The following is a 15,086-nucleotide window of genomic DNA, read 5'->3' as shown; positions in this document are numbered from 1 at the left end:
GGCTGTATTGAGAATAATGTGGCCAGCAGGAGCAGAAAGGTCATCCTTTCCTTACACATAGCATTGGTGAGGCCACTCCTTGAGTACTGTGCCCAGTTCTGAGCCCCTCAGTTTAAAAAAAGACATTAAGATGCTTGAGCGTGTCAAAAGAAAGCAACAAAGCTAGTGAGAAGCTTAGAACACTAGCCCTATAAATACTAGCTGGAAGAGCTGAAGTTGTTTAGCCTAGAGAAAAAGAGATTCAGAAGTAACATTATTGTTGCCCGGAACGCAATAATCAACCACACAGAGGCAGAGGTCTTCAGTGAAAGCTGCTCCCCACCGAGAAAAAGAGGGCCAGCCTGTTTATTTCTTTCCTTTTATAATTTTGTGGGTCTGAAAGCACATTGGATCTTGGGGTTACTACCCCTTCACCCCACTGGCTATGCCAGCTGTCAACCAACATTGTTTTCAGGCTGGAAATATGTAAGCAAAGGACAGTGAACAAAAACAAGAAAGGTTGTTTATGTTCCAAAGCGTGAGAAAGACTGAACCTTAATATCACAACAGTAGCTACAGAACTGACTCCATCTTACAAATAAGTAGAATGCTTTAAAAAATCTCAGAAAAACCAGGGCAACACATTATCACTACAACTCCCTGAAAGGTAGTTATAGTAAAGTGAGAGTTAGTCTTGTTCTTCAAGCAGCAACTGATAGAACAAGAAGACACAGTCTTCAGCGGTGCCAAAAAAAAAAAAAAAAAAAAAAAAAATTCTGCCTTGAGAAGTAGTAAAGTCACCATTCCTAGATGTGTGTAAGAAGAGAGTAGATGTAGCACTTAGTGACATCGTGTAATTAGAGTTAGACTTAATCCTAGAAGTCTCTTCCAGCCTAGTGATTCTGCAATTCTGTAACTAAGAAGAGGAAAATTATGAAAGTCTCTTCCAGGTGCTGCTCACCACACATACCACAGTGCGAACTCCAGAGAGAAGTCAGACCCACGTTACCAGAGTCACAGGACCAGTACCGCCCCTGATGCCGAACCAGACCCAACAGGACCACCTGCCACCTCTTCTACGTAGACAACAATTGAGAGACCAAGAGACCTATCCCTAGTTAAATTGTTATCGAGTGTGTCTTAATTCCTGATAAAAAAACCAACTTTAAAGGCACCCCTCCCACATCTGCTCAGTCTCCCGCTGGGCAATTCCCCTAGAGAACTCCTAAATTTCTTTGAGCAGTGTCTACTGAGAGGATACACAGTAGGAAGCTGCAAGTTGATGCGGGCTACAACCCGATCAAAGAAATAGAGGAGGGATTTGTTAGGAACGAAAGAAAAGAAAAAAAAAAACCAAAAAAAAAACCAACAACAAAACAACAAAACAACCACCCCACAACTGACCCTCTCCTGGCTAGAGTAACACCCCCCACACCCCAGACAATCTGAGTAGGGAGAGCTGCCCTGAAGGAAAGTTGCCTGGCAACTTTTCCCTACCTAATTGAAATGTGAAAAGAAGCTGCCCACACCTAGATAGCCCTATTGTCCTTTGTAACTACCTCATTTAGCAAGAGTAACTTCGGCTATGACCAGGACAAATGCATATGCATTTGGATATGCAGATAGGGCAGGGCCGCCCCCGTGGATCCTGGGAGGTTTTTTTTGGGGAAACTGCACCCCAGGACAGGAAGCTAGATTCGTCAGAAGAGAACTGGATAGTGCCCTGGCTGAGCGGGGAGTGGGTGCACCTCCTGGCCTGGTTTGAAGATTGGCCATGACCTGTGAGGAGCCTGAATGGAATGGGAACCGGCCAGCTGAGCTGACTGATGCAGAGAATGGGAAACTCTTGAAACTTTTCCCTGAGGGCAAAGAGCTGACTGCCAGTGCTCTGCCTTCTGATGGTTGACCAGAGAGAACTGCCAGCTGTTTCTATGGGAACAAGGACTCAGCATCCACTGGGACAGCACCTGCTCCTTCAGATGGCTGCAGTAGTGTGGAAAACTCCGATCGGACTTTGCAATCCTGCTGATGATTTTAATAATGAGCTGATCACTTTAATAAAGAGCTGAATATTAATAAAGGCATATGTCCTGTTCTTTTCAAAACTGTAGCCAAACTTTTACTTGAAGAAATAATTCCACGTTATGGCATTATAGATTACATAGATGTTGCCATGAGGTTTTTTCCTGTGTGTCGAGTGCTCATATTGAAAGAGAATATGCAGCTTCTCTCCCGCTTGTTAATGTAAACACTGGCCATGTTTTGCTAACTGTCTCTCCTTGTTTACATATTTCTAGTTGGGAGGAGAAAAGGTGATGGACGGTTAGCTTGACCAGTGTGGATTGGAAGGCGGGGATTACATCCTCCAATAGATGGACATTATAGAAAACGTATATAAGTGACTTTGTAAATAAACTTCGGGGTTCCTGCTTCCTGCCCTGATCTGCTCGCAACCCAGAAATGTCTATGGAGTCCCTCATTTACCATCAGGCCCAGCGGCGGCATCTGGCGCCTCACCGTGGTCAAGTAGCAAACTCGTGAGACAAGGAAAAAAGAAGAAAAAAAATCTGTCTTCCACGAACTGCAAAAAGAAGAAACCCACGATGTTCTCAGAGAAGAAACTTCTGTTGGAACTGTTCCAGTCACTTCTGATGTCCTGTGACGCTGACCTGACGAGGACTCATGTAAGAGAACTGTATGCCTGGGGAGAAACCCATGGAATTTTTCGTAGTGCTGGGAATGCACTTTATATTGGGCCGTGGAAAACCCTGGGGAAAAGCCTTTTTTCGTCCGTCCTTGACGGAGGCTTGAGAGCAGGCGCTCTTTTAGGAGAATGGGCAAAAGTTTTCTTGCTTCTAAAAGAGGCTGGAGAAGAATTTGAAATAGACTCTGGGTTTTCGACAGAGAGCAGGACTTCCCCTGCGAGCTCCGTCGCTTACGACGATGATTGCTCTGATGCAGGGTCGGAGCTGAGGCAGGAGATCCCAACCCCCATGTCGGGCGTTGGGCGCGCCCAGCGGGGTTTTTGGAAGGGCTGGGAAGCTTTTTTCGGTTCGCTCCCCGTGCCGCTGAGCGCGCGAGGAGCTGGGGTGCCAAGGGGGCGGGGCGCTCGGCATCGGGCCCCGCGCTGAGCGCAGGGGACCGCTGCCCTGGGCCACCGTGCCGCCACGCCTCCCGGCCCTGCCCCGCTCCCTCCCTCCCGCCGCGCGCGCTCCAGCGGAGGAGCTCGGCAGAGGCGGCCCCTGCGCCGCCCCGGCCCCCCACCGCCGCTGCCACAGCCGCACCACCTCGGCCCCCCCGCGGGGAGTGGGGGGGGCCGCCGGCCAATCCCCCCACGCCGGCCCGCCCTCCCCCGGCGCCGCGCGGGCTCAGTTGGAGCAGCCCAGTGGGGGCGGGTCCTCCCCGCCCCGTCCCTGCTCCCCGCCTGCTGTTGTGTGCGGGGTCTGTCATGCCCCCCGTCGCAGCTGCGCCGCCGCTCGCTGTGCCCACACGCCGCCCCCGGGCAGGGGAGGGCGATTTGAGCGCCGAGCAGGAGGGGCTGCCACCTGCCGCCGCGCCCCTGCCACCCCCCACGCTGTGCAGCCCCCCCGCGCCGCTGCGCAGCACCGCCACGCGTCCCCCCCGTTCAGAGCGGGGGGGGCTGAGCGCTGGGGCCACAGAGCTGCCGCCGGCTCAGGTGGCCCCGCCCACCGACCCATCAGCTGACCGAGCAGGAGCCGAGAGCTGTGGCCGATCGGCCACGCCTCCCTGCCCAGCACGACGAACACCCCTCCGCTCAGAGCAGAGGCTGAGTGTGTCGCTGTCCCCTGCCCGCCCCCCCAACGGGGTCGAGCTGGCTGTGGGGGATGAAAAAGAGGCTGAAGCGTTGTCAGAGATGCACGTTCGCCCTGTAATAAATTGGGATGTAGGTTCTAGTCCGGCATCCCAGCCGAATCAGGCTGCTGAGCTAACGGAGCTGCTGCCTGAAGATGCAGCTGTGCCCGAGCCAGTTCAGGGAGCTGTGGGCATGGTTCCACAGCATCATAGCCACGACGCCTCGTCGTGGGCAGTCCTGTTTCCCTTATCAAGGGACATGGCAAAAAATAATACAAGCTTCACTGAGGCAATTCAGTGGATAAGTGCAGAATTTGAGAATCTCATATTTCCTTATGAAATAAGAGGCTTGGCAGCAGTGATGTTCGAACCTCAACAGGTTCCTACCTTTGAGAAAAGTTGGAAATCCCTAGCTGCAGAAATGGCTGTCAGAAATAACCACTTGCCTCGAGATGATCCCTTGTTTGGGGTCGGAGCCCATCTACTTACTGGGAGGAGTGAATATGATTGCCCTGATGTGCAGACTGGTCTTTCTCGCACTGTCTTAGATTTGTGCAGATACATAGGGATATCTGCATTGATAAAAACCATGTTATCCTTCTCCCCAAAGCAGGACTTCTCAGACATAGCACAGAAGCCAGAGGAAGCTTTTCATAAATTTATATCGCGTCTCATGCATTTTTTAAAGACGAGAGTCAAAGATAGCACTTTGAGAATGATATTGGTAGACCAGTTAGCAAAGAGCCACGCTAATTCTGCTTGCCAGAGGCTCCTGGAAACCATTCCAGAGACTTCTAATGTCCTGGAAATGGTCCAGACCTGTGCAGTTCTAAACACCTGTGATTCTATGGTGTTTGCCCCAATGGCTGCTCCACAGCCGGCTGATAAGGGGCTGAATAATGAACATAAGACACAGGCAAATATTCAGGCTAGTGGAGAACAGGAAAAGGAGGCAGAGAAAGTGACTCCCTTGTTTTTCTGCGCACAATGTGGGGGTCCAGACCATACTGCAGAAATATGCAAAGCAGTGGGTCATGCTGAGGCCAAGCCCATGCCAAGCCTGAAAAGTCGGAGGCGAAGAAGAAGCAGAAGACATCAGGGGAACAAAACAGTTTCCCAAGCTCTAGAACAAGAGCAAAATTCTCTGGCTGGTTTACAGCCAGCATCTGAAGTGTAGGAAGTTTTGATGTTGCCACATAGCGATGGTCAGTTTTCTTTGGACCTTTGCAGTGGGTTTCTACGTCCACATCCTATATATCATGCGTTCTCTGAGAGACATTCAATTGCTCAATTTGTGTTTTCTAAGTTCTCTACCCTCAGGTTCTGGGATCTTTGCCATGAAGGTGGCCGCTGAAAGTCTGCTGAGCTGCCTCAGGTGCATTGGACTGATCCTATTTGATCCTGAAACTTTGTGCACCCTGTGCCACCCTAGTGCCACCCATCACAGAAGCCTCTTCGAGATCTGATTGACATGGACACGGACTGGCAATCCTCTCTTTTCCTATATGGCTTCCATAGAGGTTTTGGATCCCGTGGAACTGCCGTTGCAGGACTGATTGGATGGAGCAGTGTGATGCTGTTTGAGCCAGCGGACTGTTAATCATGGACTCAGAGGAACTGTTTGCTACGGTTCAGTTTTATGTACTGTGGCCATTGTGACCTCTGTGGGGAAAGTGCATGTTGTTTTGGGTTGTGGTTTTGGGACAGAACTTTTGGGATTCAGAATTTTGAATTGGGTGGTTGATTTTTCTTGGAATGCTCCTGCCTTATCACCAGATAACTCCTTTGTATCTTATTTAAAAAAAAAAAAAAAAAAAAGAGGGTTGTTGGTTAAATTTTGTTGGTTAAATTATGTTAGACTATGCTCGAGATATTTTGAGCAGGTTATTGCAAGGGGTTCAGGGTGAAACCCTGCGTAGCAAAGGCAGAATCAGACCAACGTGTAACCCTCACACTGTTACCTAAATGAAGGTCGGTGAACTTTATACAGGGGGTTTTTTTCTCTTTTTTCCTGTAACATTATTGTTCATTTTTCTTTTTTAATATACTTAAAAGGGTGAGATGTTGCCATGAGGTTTTTTCCTGTGTGTCGAGTGCTCATATTGAAAGAGAATATGCAGCTTCTCTCCCGCTTGTTAATGTAAACACTGGCCATGTTTTGCTAACTGTCTTTCCTTGTTTACATATTTCTAGTTGGGAGGAGAAAAGGTGATGGACGGTTAGCTTGACCAGTGTGGATTGGAAGGTGGGGATTACATCCTCCTATAGATGGACATTATAGAAAATGTATATAAGTGACTTTGTAAATAAACTTCGGGGTTCCTGCTTCCTGCCCTGATCTGCTCGCAACCCAGAAATGTCTATGGAGTCCCTCATTTACCGTCAGGCCCAGTGGCGGCACATAGATTCTGATCAGGGGACCCATTTCACTTCAAAAATTATTAGACAATTGGCAGATACTTTAGGGATTAAGTGGAACTACCACACACCCTGGCACCCACAAAGTTCAGGACTGGTAGAAAGGATGAATCAAACATTAAAGGCTCAATTGGCTAAATTAATGTTGGAGACAAAATTATCATGGATTAAGTGTCTCCCCTTAGCTTTATTAAATGTTAGGACAATGCCGAATTCGGGTAGTGGGTTGTCCCCTTTTGAAATGCTATATGGCATGCCCTACGAGCATGGAATGCCGGTAGGACATCCTATATTTGAAGATGGTCAATTGCAACCCTATTTAGTGGCTATTAACAAGAATTTGCAGGAATTGAGGAAAAAGAGAATAATTATTCAAAGCACTCCTTTGCGGTTTGCAATTCACAACATAGAGCCAGGTGACAGAGTGTTAATCAAAACCTGGAAAGAAATATCACTAACTCCGCACTGGGAAGGCCCATTTCTTGTGGTTTTAACAACAGACACAGCTATCAGGACTGCAGAGAAAGGGTGGACCCACGTTTCTCGAGTGAAGAAAATAGCGATTTAGAAAGAGAGACCGCAGTAGAAGATCACTTCTTCCCCAGGGGACTTGAAAGTAAAGTTACACCGAGGCTGCAGATGACTGAGGGAGGAGCAATTGCATGCACTGAGCCAGATTGTCAGTGTAACCCTTTCATTCACTTTGAACGCGAGTTATTGTCGCGAGATTTGGGTCTTGCATTGTAAGTGAGGGTAGAAACCTTCGGGACTGTGCAGGAAGTGTTTTGAGGAAGAACAAGACTGGACCATTCGGTTTTTAAGGGGTGCAACTCAGTTGGGGTCATTAGAACCTGATTCGGCTGACTGGTATTCAATATACTTAAACGGGTTAAGGGGAAAGCTTGGTTCTAAGGCTCAGGTATTGGCCATTGTGTGTCGCAAAACTAACAAAGTGCCCTGCATTGCCGATCCTGTAAAGCTGTCGTGGTGGGGCACAGTTAAAAGATGGTTTGCTGTTCGGACTAGGCAGAGGCTCCGAGTGGAAAATCCCTGCTGCTGGGAAGATGGGGAACCCCATCGCTGGTCGCAACCCAGTGGACAGAGGCACAGGCAGAGAGATGTACCAGTGGATAATTCTCCTGGTCCTGAGCTTAACCGTGGACCCGAGAATGAGTTGCCCTAAGAAAATTTGGCTTTGCAGGAGAAAGCAGGTAGGATACTTTCCTTTTAAGGACACTCAGTGCTGAGATCATTCAAATGTGAAAGAAAAGAAATGGTTTCATAACAAAACATCCTCTGAAAGCAGTCGGTCCGTCCTGATTCCAAATCAAAAAAAGGAAATACATAAAAAAGAATTCCCGGTACAGAGTAGGACTTGTAACCCTCAAGATTATTTAAAAGAAGAACTTTTAGAGATGCAACAATCCCTAGAAATAATGGAGAATATAACATTGGATATTCTAACCTTTATTATTTCTAACCAACTAGAAGTTAAAGATGTTGTCTGCCAACATCAGAAAAAAGTAAGAGGCTTATTAGAAAGGGAGAAGATAATTCCCAGGAATACCAAGAAACATCACTGTCTGGACGAGAAATCTCTAGCAATTAGAAAAGGTTAGAATATAAAATACCTCATGGTGGAAATTAATGTTAAGAGAAGGGAGGACAGAGGGATTGACAAGACTATTTGTATTGGGATCAATAGTAGGATTTATTATTTTGAGAATCACGGGTCCTTTGTGTTAGTTAACACATGGCACAAAATTATTAAATTTGAAAAGTAGAAAAGTAAACCAGGCAGCACTGGTTCTAGCAAAGTTTGAAGCAAGAAAGAATCAGAACCCCTGGTGAGGTGGTCAATATTTGTTATAAATGCCAATCCACAAGTCCAATTAAAAATATAATTTGGTTTACTAAAAGATTAAAATACAGAATTTTGGTAGAAACCCCCAGCGGAGTTACATTGACAGTATACCCAGGATTGTCAACGGGTGAACTGGGACGCAGTATCTGGCACACTGCCGTCCCCCCCAAGTTCACAAATTTGCCTTGTTCGGGGCTTGGGTTTTATACACTTTATTTTGCCCCTGGCACAAGATTTCCCCACAGTCTCTTTGTTCCCGGGACTGGTTATTCGAATTCATAGTCATCTTTGGTCTGTTGAAAAGATTTTCCTCCCAGGCGATGATGGTGCTCTAATGCCTCTGCTGCCCACAGGAGGAGAACTGATTTCTTATCTTAATGTGTCCTTCTTTCTGATGCCAATCTCCTCATCTCCAGTTCCCGGCACCTTATTGTATCCCACTGAATAGCAGTTACTGGGTGGTGCCGTCTAGGAATTCTAATTCCATGGCTGGCTGGAATTTAAGTTAAAATTTATTTTATATTTTACCAAACCATGATTTTATTATGTTATTATCCCCCAAAAAACACGAATTAACCCGCTACATTTATTACAATATTGAAGAGAAAACCACGAATTATCTGGTAGAATTAGGAGAGGGGGAAATTGTTATAAATGACGGGGGATAATTCATGTTTTTAGGATATGTTTTGTTAAGAATATGTGTATAAAATACATTTAACCTACAAGCAGGGGTTTGCACTGAAAATGGGCAAGCTCAGGCTTGTAAAAGTTGCTTTCCAGAAAGGACAAAGGTTCAGCTGGATGGAGTGAACAAAGACAAGTACAGCTATTAAGGAGAGAGCACAACCCTTTCTGGTAAAGAGGAGTGTTAATGGTTCAGCCATTAAAGGCAGATACGGATCTCGGCAAATGCATTGAAGGAAGACACACCTCTATTCATCTACTCAAAACCCCGAAATTAGTATTCATCTCTCCTCCGAAGAGCCTATTCAACAGAGAGAAGGACTGAGTATGTTATGAACGAAAAAAAAAAAAAAAAAAAAAAAAAAAAAAAAAAAAAAAAAAAAACACCAAAACAACCACCCCACAACTGACCCTCTCCTGGCTAGAGTAACACCCCCCACACCCCAGACAATCTGAGCAGGGAAAGCTGCCCTGAAGGAAAGTTGCCTGGCAACTTTTCCCTACCTAATTGAAATGTGAAAAGAAGCTGCCCACACCTAGATAGCCCTATTGTCCTTTGTAACTACCTCATTTAGCAAGAGTAACTTCGGCTATGACCAGGACAAATGCATATGCATTTGGATATGCAGATAGGGCAGGGCCGCCCCCGTGGATCCTGGGAGGTTTTTTTGGGAGATACTGCACCCCGGGACAGGAAGCTGGATTCGTCAGAAGAGAATGGGATAGTGCCCTGGCTGAGCGGGGAGTGGGTGCACCTCCTGGCCTGGTTTGAAGATTGGCCATGACCTGTGAGGAGCCTGAATGGAATGGGAACCGGCCAGCTGAGCTGACTGATGCAGAGAATGGGAAACTCTTGAAACTTTTCCCTGAGGGCAAAGAGCTGACTGCCAGTGCTCTGCCTTCTGATGGTTGACCAGAGAGAACTGCCAGCTGTTTCTATAGGAACAAGGACTCAGCATCCACTGGGACAGCACCTGCTCCTTCAGATGGCTGCAGTAGTGTGGAAAACTCCGATCGGACTTTGCAATCCTGCTGATGATTTTAATAATGAGCTGATCACTTTAATAAAGAGCTGAATATTAATAAAGGCATATGCCCTGTTCTTTTCAATTGGGCACTCGTCCGGGATAGCCACGCCCACAAAGGACTACCCCCGAAGAAGACGATCATCTGCTTCGAGGGATCCTCGGGAATCGCTGGCTACCCCCGGACCTTGGCATCAGCGTGGGACCAAGCAGCACAGAAGAACGCAGGATCGGCCCTGGGATCAGCGCTGGATCGGCCCTGGGATCATCGTGAGACCAAGCAAAGGAGAACGCCAGATGGGTGAGATAAATCCGTGGCGGAAATGGGAGGCGAGTGAATGAGTGCTTGAGTGAGATGGGGGCCGGCAGCTCGGACCCCCAGAGCGAGAGTAGACCACCTAGTATCGCGTTTCCGGTCTCCCGAGAGGGTGCCGGCCGAGAACGGGCGGGAAGCGAATGGCATAGAAGAGTGACTGAGGCGCCTCCTTGGGGGAGGGCCCCATCGAGCGTGCAAAGGCTCTTGAGGTGTGAGGTAAGATCCTCGGCAGGGCAGGTGAGAGGTCCCTGGCAGGGCTGCCCCAGAAGGCAGATGAGAGGAGATCCCCAACAGGGAAGGTAATGTCCCTGGCAGGGCTGCCCCAGAAGGCAGATGAGAGATCCCCAACAGGGAAGGTAATGTCCCTGGCAGGGCTGCCCCAGAAGGCAGGTGAGAGGAGACCCCAGCAGGGCAGGTGAGAGGTCTCTGGCAGGGCTGCTCCAGAAAGCAAGTGAAAGAAGATCCCTGGCACAGCAGGATGCCCCATCAGGCAGGCGAGGGATGATCCCCGGCAGAGCAGGTGCAAGGTAATGTCCCTGGCATAACAAGACAAGATGCTCCAGTAGGCAGGCGAGAGAAGATCCCCAGCAGGGCAAGTGAGAGGCCCCTGGCAGGGTTACTCCAGAAGGCAGATGAGAGAAGATCCCCAGCAGGGCAGGTGAGAGGTCTCTGGCAGGGCTGCTCCAGAAAGCAAGTGAAAGAAGATCCCTGGCACAGCAGGATGCCCCATCAGGCAGGCGAGAGATGATCCCCGGCAGAGCAAGTGCAAGGTAATGTCCCTAGCATAACAAGACAAGATGCTCCAGTAGGCAGGCGAGAGAAGATCCCCAGCAGGGCAAGTGAGAGGCCCCTGGCAGGGTTACTCCAGAAGGCAGATGAGAGAAGATCCTCAGCAGGGCAGGTGAGAGGTCCCTGGCAGGGCTGCTCCAGAAGGGAATTGAAAGAAGATCCCTGGCACGGCAAGATGCCCCATCAGGCAGACGAGGAAAGATCCCCGGCAGAGCAGGTGCAAGGTAATGTCCCCGGCATGGCAAAACAAGATGCCCCAGTAGGCAGATGAGAAAAAGTCCCTGGCAGGGCAGGTAGAAAGTCTCGGGCAGGGCAGGATGCCCTGACAGGCAGGCAAGGAAGATCCCTAATAGGGCAAGTGGGAAGCCCCTGGCAGGATAGGGCATGATGTCCCAGGAGGCAGGTGGGCTGTCCCCAAGAGAGTTTAAGCATATCTGGGCAAGCAAGTAAGATATCATTAGCAAGCAGGAAAGCAGGCATAAAGGTGAAGAAACAGACAAGAAAGCAGACAGGCAAGCAAGAAGGCAAGCAAGATTTATGAGCAAAAAAAAAGGCAAACAAAAAGAGCAGCCAGATAAACAAAAAGGGAGGCGAAGGGGACTCGGCCGGAGTTCGGGTGTGAGGCTCGGCAGGACGTTCGACCTCACCCCGGCAGGGAGTTCGAGTCTCCTAAGCCTAGGGGGCAAGGGGGGCTTGGCCGGAGTTCAGGTGTGAGGCTCGGCAGGACGTTCGACCTCACCCTGGCAGGGAGTTCAAGCCTCCTAAGCCTTGTAGGAAAGGGAGGCGAAGGGGACTCGGCCGGAGTTCGGGTGTGAGGCTCGGCAGGACGTTCGACCTCACCCCGGCAGGGAGTTCGAGTCTCCTAAGCCTAGGGGGCAAGGGGGGCTTGGCCGGAGTTCAGGTGTGAGGCTCGGCAGGAAGTTCGACCTCAGCCTGGCAGGGAGTTCAAGCCTCCTAAGCCTTGTAGGAAAGGGAGGCGAAGGGGACTCGGCCGGAGTTCGGGTGTGAGGCTCGGCAGGACGTTCGACCTCACCCCGGCAGGGAGTTCGAGTCTCCTAAGCCTAGGGGGCAAGGGGGGCTTGGCCGGAGTTCAGGTGTGAGGCTCGGCAGGACGTTCGACCTCAGCCTGGCAGGGAGTTCAAGCCTCCTAAGCCTTGTAGGAAAGGGAGGCGAAGGGGACTCGGCCGGAGTTCGGGTGTGAGGCTCGGCAGGACGTTCGACCTCACCCCGGCAGGGAGTTCGAGTCTCCTAAGCCTAGGGGGCAAGGGGGGCTTGGCCGGAGTTCAGGTGTGAGGCTCGGCAGGAAGTTCGACCTCACCCTGGCAGGGAGTTCAAGCCTCCTAAGCCTTGTAGGAAAGGGAGGCGAAGGGGACTCGGCCGGAGTTCGGGTGTGAGGCTCGGCAGGACGTTCGACCTCACCCCGGCAGGGAGTTCGAGTCTCCTAAGCCTAGGGGGCAAGGGGGGCTTGGCCAGAGTTCAGGTGTGAGGCTCGGCAGGACGTTCGACCTCACCCTGGCAGGGAGTTCAAGCCTCCTAAGCCTTGTAGGAAAGGGAGGCGAAGGGGACTCGGCCGGAGTTCGGGTGTGAGGCTCGGCAGGACGTTCGACCTCACCCCGGCAGGGAGTTCGAGTCTCCTAAGCCTAGGGGGCAAGGGGGGCTTGGCCGGAGTTCAGGTGTGAGGCTCGGCAGGAAGTTCGACCTCAGCCTGGCAGGGAGTTCAAGCCTCCTAAGCCTTGTGAAGTTAGAGAGTTCAAACAAGACTCAGCAGGGGTCCAAGCCTAGAAAGCCTAGAAAAAAGTTCAGACTTAAGTCGAAAAGTTAAGAGATACCCTTAGCAGAAAACAATGGGTGTGATTCATAGTAGTAAGTGTCATAGCCAAGAGAGAGTTTTAAAAAGACAGACGAAAAAGTGTCAAAAGTGGGTTGCCAAGAAATTAGATTCTGACCCTTTAAAGTTCAGCAAAGAGATTCAGAATGTTTAGTTGTGAGAGATCAGACAACCTTTAGTTATCTTAAAGTTTAGATTGCCCATCAGAATATTCCAGTTTAGATTGAAGCACTGTTAAAGTACTTCGTTTTTCCTTTTATTTTTTAAGACCTAAAAACTGAGATGTTATAGTAAACAAGCAGACCCTTCCAAAAGGACAGTAAAGAAGATTCTCCCTAACATCCCCCTAGAACAATTGTCAGACCAATAATATCCTTAAAAGACCACAAAGAGTCCAGATAAAGTTAAGATGACATATTATAGTAAAAGAATATAGCTGAGATTAAAATTACAAAGAGAGTAGTCATAGTGTAAGACCTGAATTCAGTAAATGTGTAACCAGTTAAACCAACATCTCTAAGCCCAAGAAGACCCTGATGTAAAACCACTATCTTATGCAGCCTGCTGGCTAGAAAACTATAAGTAATGAAAATGTGAAAATATGCAAACTCTCCCTCCTACCCCAGCTGTACCTCCAGTCTCTTCCTTAACCTCTCCAACAGTTCCCCTTCACCAGTTGTGATACCCTCACTTCCCCACTTGGGAGTGGGAACCACCCCTGCTCAGTGTTTCTCTTGGCCTGTCTCCACTACTGCTCCCTCTACCTGGTGTTTTAGAGGAAGAGACAGATTACAACACCCAATCCAAAGCACCAAGAACAGAGGAGGTCTTTCCCCTTAGAAAAGTTCCTATAGATTAATTAAAAAGATTAAAATTTATAAATGCACCTTTGACAGCCCCTGAAGCCCAAGACTCTAAGAAAGAGAGAGGGTTTAGTAGAAGACCCCATTGGAATGTCTAACCAGCTAGACCAGCTTCTGAGGCCCAATAGTTATTTCCAGAGAGAGTTAAACTCTATTCTAATAGTTCTGTTCACTCCAGAAGAAGCCCGGATAGTCCAGATAGCAAAAAAAAAAAAAAAAAAAAAAAAAAAAAAAAAAAAAAAATAGACTGTGACACCCAAGAGACCATAAGATGCCCTTAATAGACACCAGCTAAAATTCAGACCAAGAAAAAAAAAAAAAAAAAAAAAGCAAAGCATGAGAGACTATAGATCCCTGATAGTGAGAATCAAAGTCTACGGTCTACCTCTCAAAACTACTAGACCCAGTAGTTAAGAGATAACCAACTTGCCTGCAAACAGTTGCAGTAACAGCTACTCTAATAAAAGAAGTCTAAAAGGTTGACCCTGCAAAAGAAAAATTGCTAAGCCAGAAGACTTAACACTAGTTGACTGACTCTAAAATAATGAACACAAGTGACTTAGAATTAATCACCCTATGCAGTTTCTCGCTAGAGAACCCCTAGCCAATCTAGAACATGATTCAAAGTAAGAAGAAAATTAGTAATTGCAGACAAAGAGAAAGCAGAAGTACTTTATGCTTTGTTTTGCTGCTGTCTTTAGTGAGAAGACAGCTTGTCTTCAAGACAGTGGTCATACTAAGTCAGTAGATATTTTTAAAGAACAGAATAGTCCTCCTGTTATCAAAAACAAAGTAGTCAGAGAAGTAGTAATTTGCTTGAATGCCCACTCACATGAAATCCATCCCAAAGAGATAAGAGAGCTAACTGATAAGTTTGCAAAGCCACTCTATCATCTACCAACAGTCTCAACTCACTAGTGAAGTTCTAGATGACTGAGAGCTAGCCAATGTAATTCCCATTCATAAAGAGTAGAGAAGAGCCTAGTAATTATATGCCAGTTAGCCTGACCAAAGTACCGAGTAAGATGATAAAGCAGTTTATACTGAGAGCTATTGTGCAGCACTGATGAGATAAACAGAGTATCAGACCCAGCCAGCATGAGCTTAAGAGAAGTAAGTAGTGTTCGACCCCACTAGCCTCCTTCTCTGACCAGGTGACCTGCCTGGTAGATACATGAAAAGTTGTTTATGTTGTCTATTCAGACTTCAGCAAAGTCTTTGACACTGTTTCCCACAGCTTATACAAGAACACTCTTTGCTAAGTTAAGAACTGGCTAGATACCCAAGCCCAGAGGGTAGTAACGAATAGTGCTACATCCAGCAGGCAACCAGCCACCAGTGGTGTCCCTCAAAAGTCTGTGCTGAAGCCAGTTCTATTTATTATATTTATTAATAACACAGATGAAAATATTGAGTCCTTCATTAGTAAATTTACAGATGACACTAAGCTGAGAGCACGTGTCCATCTGTTAGAGAGTAAGAAGACTCTGTAGAGAAACCTAAA

This window comes from Prinia subflava (genome assembly GCF_021018805.1).
Source record: "Prinia subflava isolate CZ2003 ecotype Zambia chromosome W unlocalized genomic scaffold, Cam_Psub_1.2 scaffold_41_NEW, whole genome shotgun sequence".
NCBI lineage: Eukaryota > Metazoa > Chordata > Aves > Passeriformes > Cisticolidae > Prinia > Prinia subflava.
Note: the sequence above shows the minus strand (reverse complement) of the source record.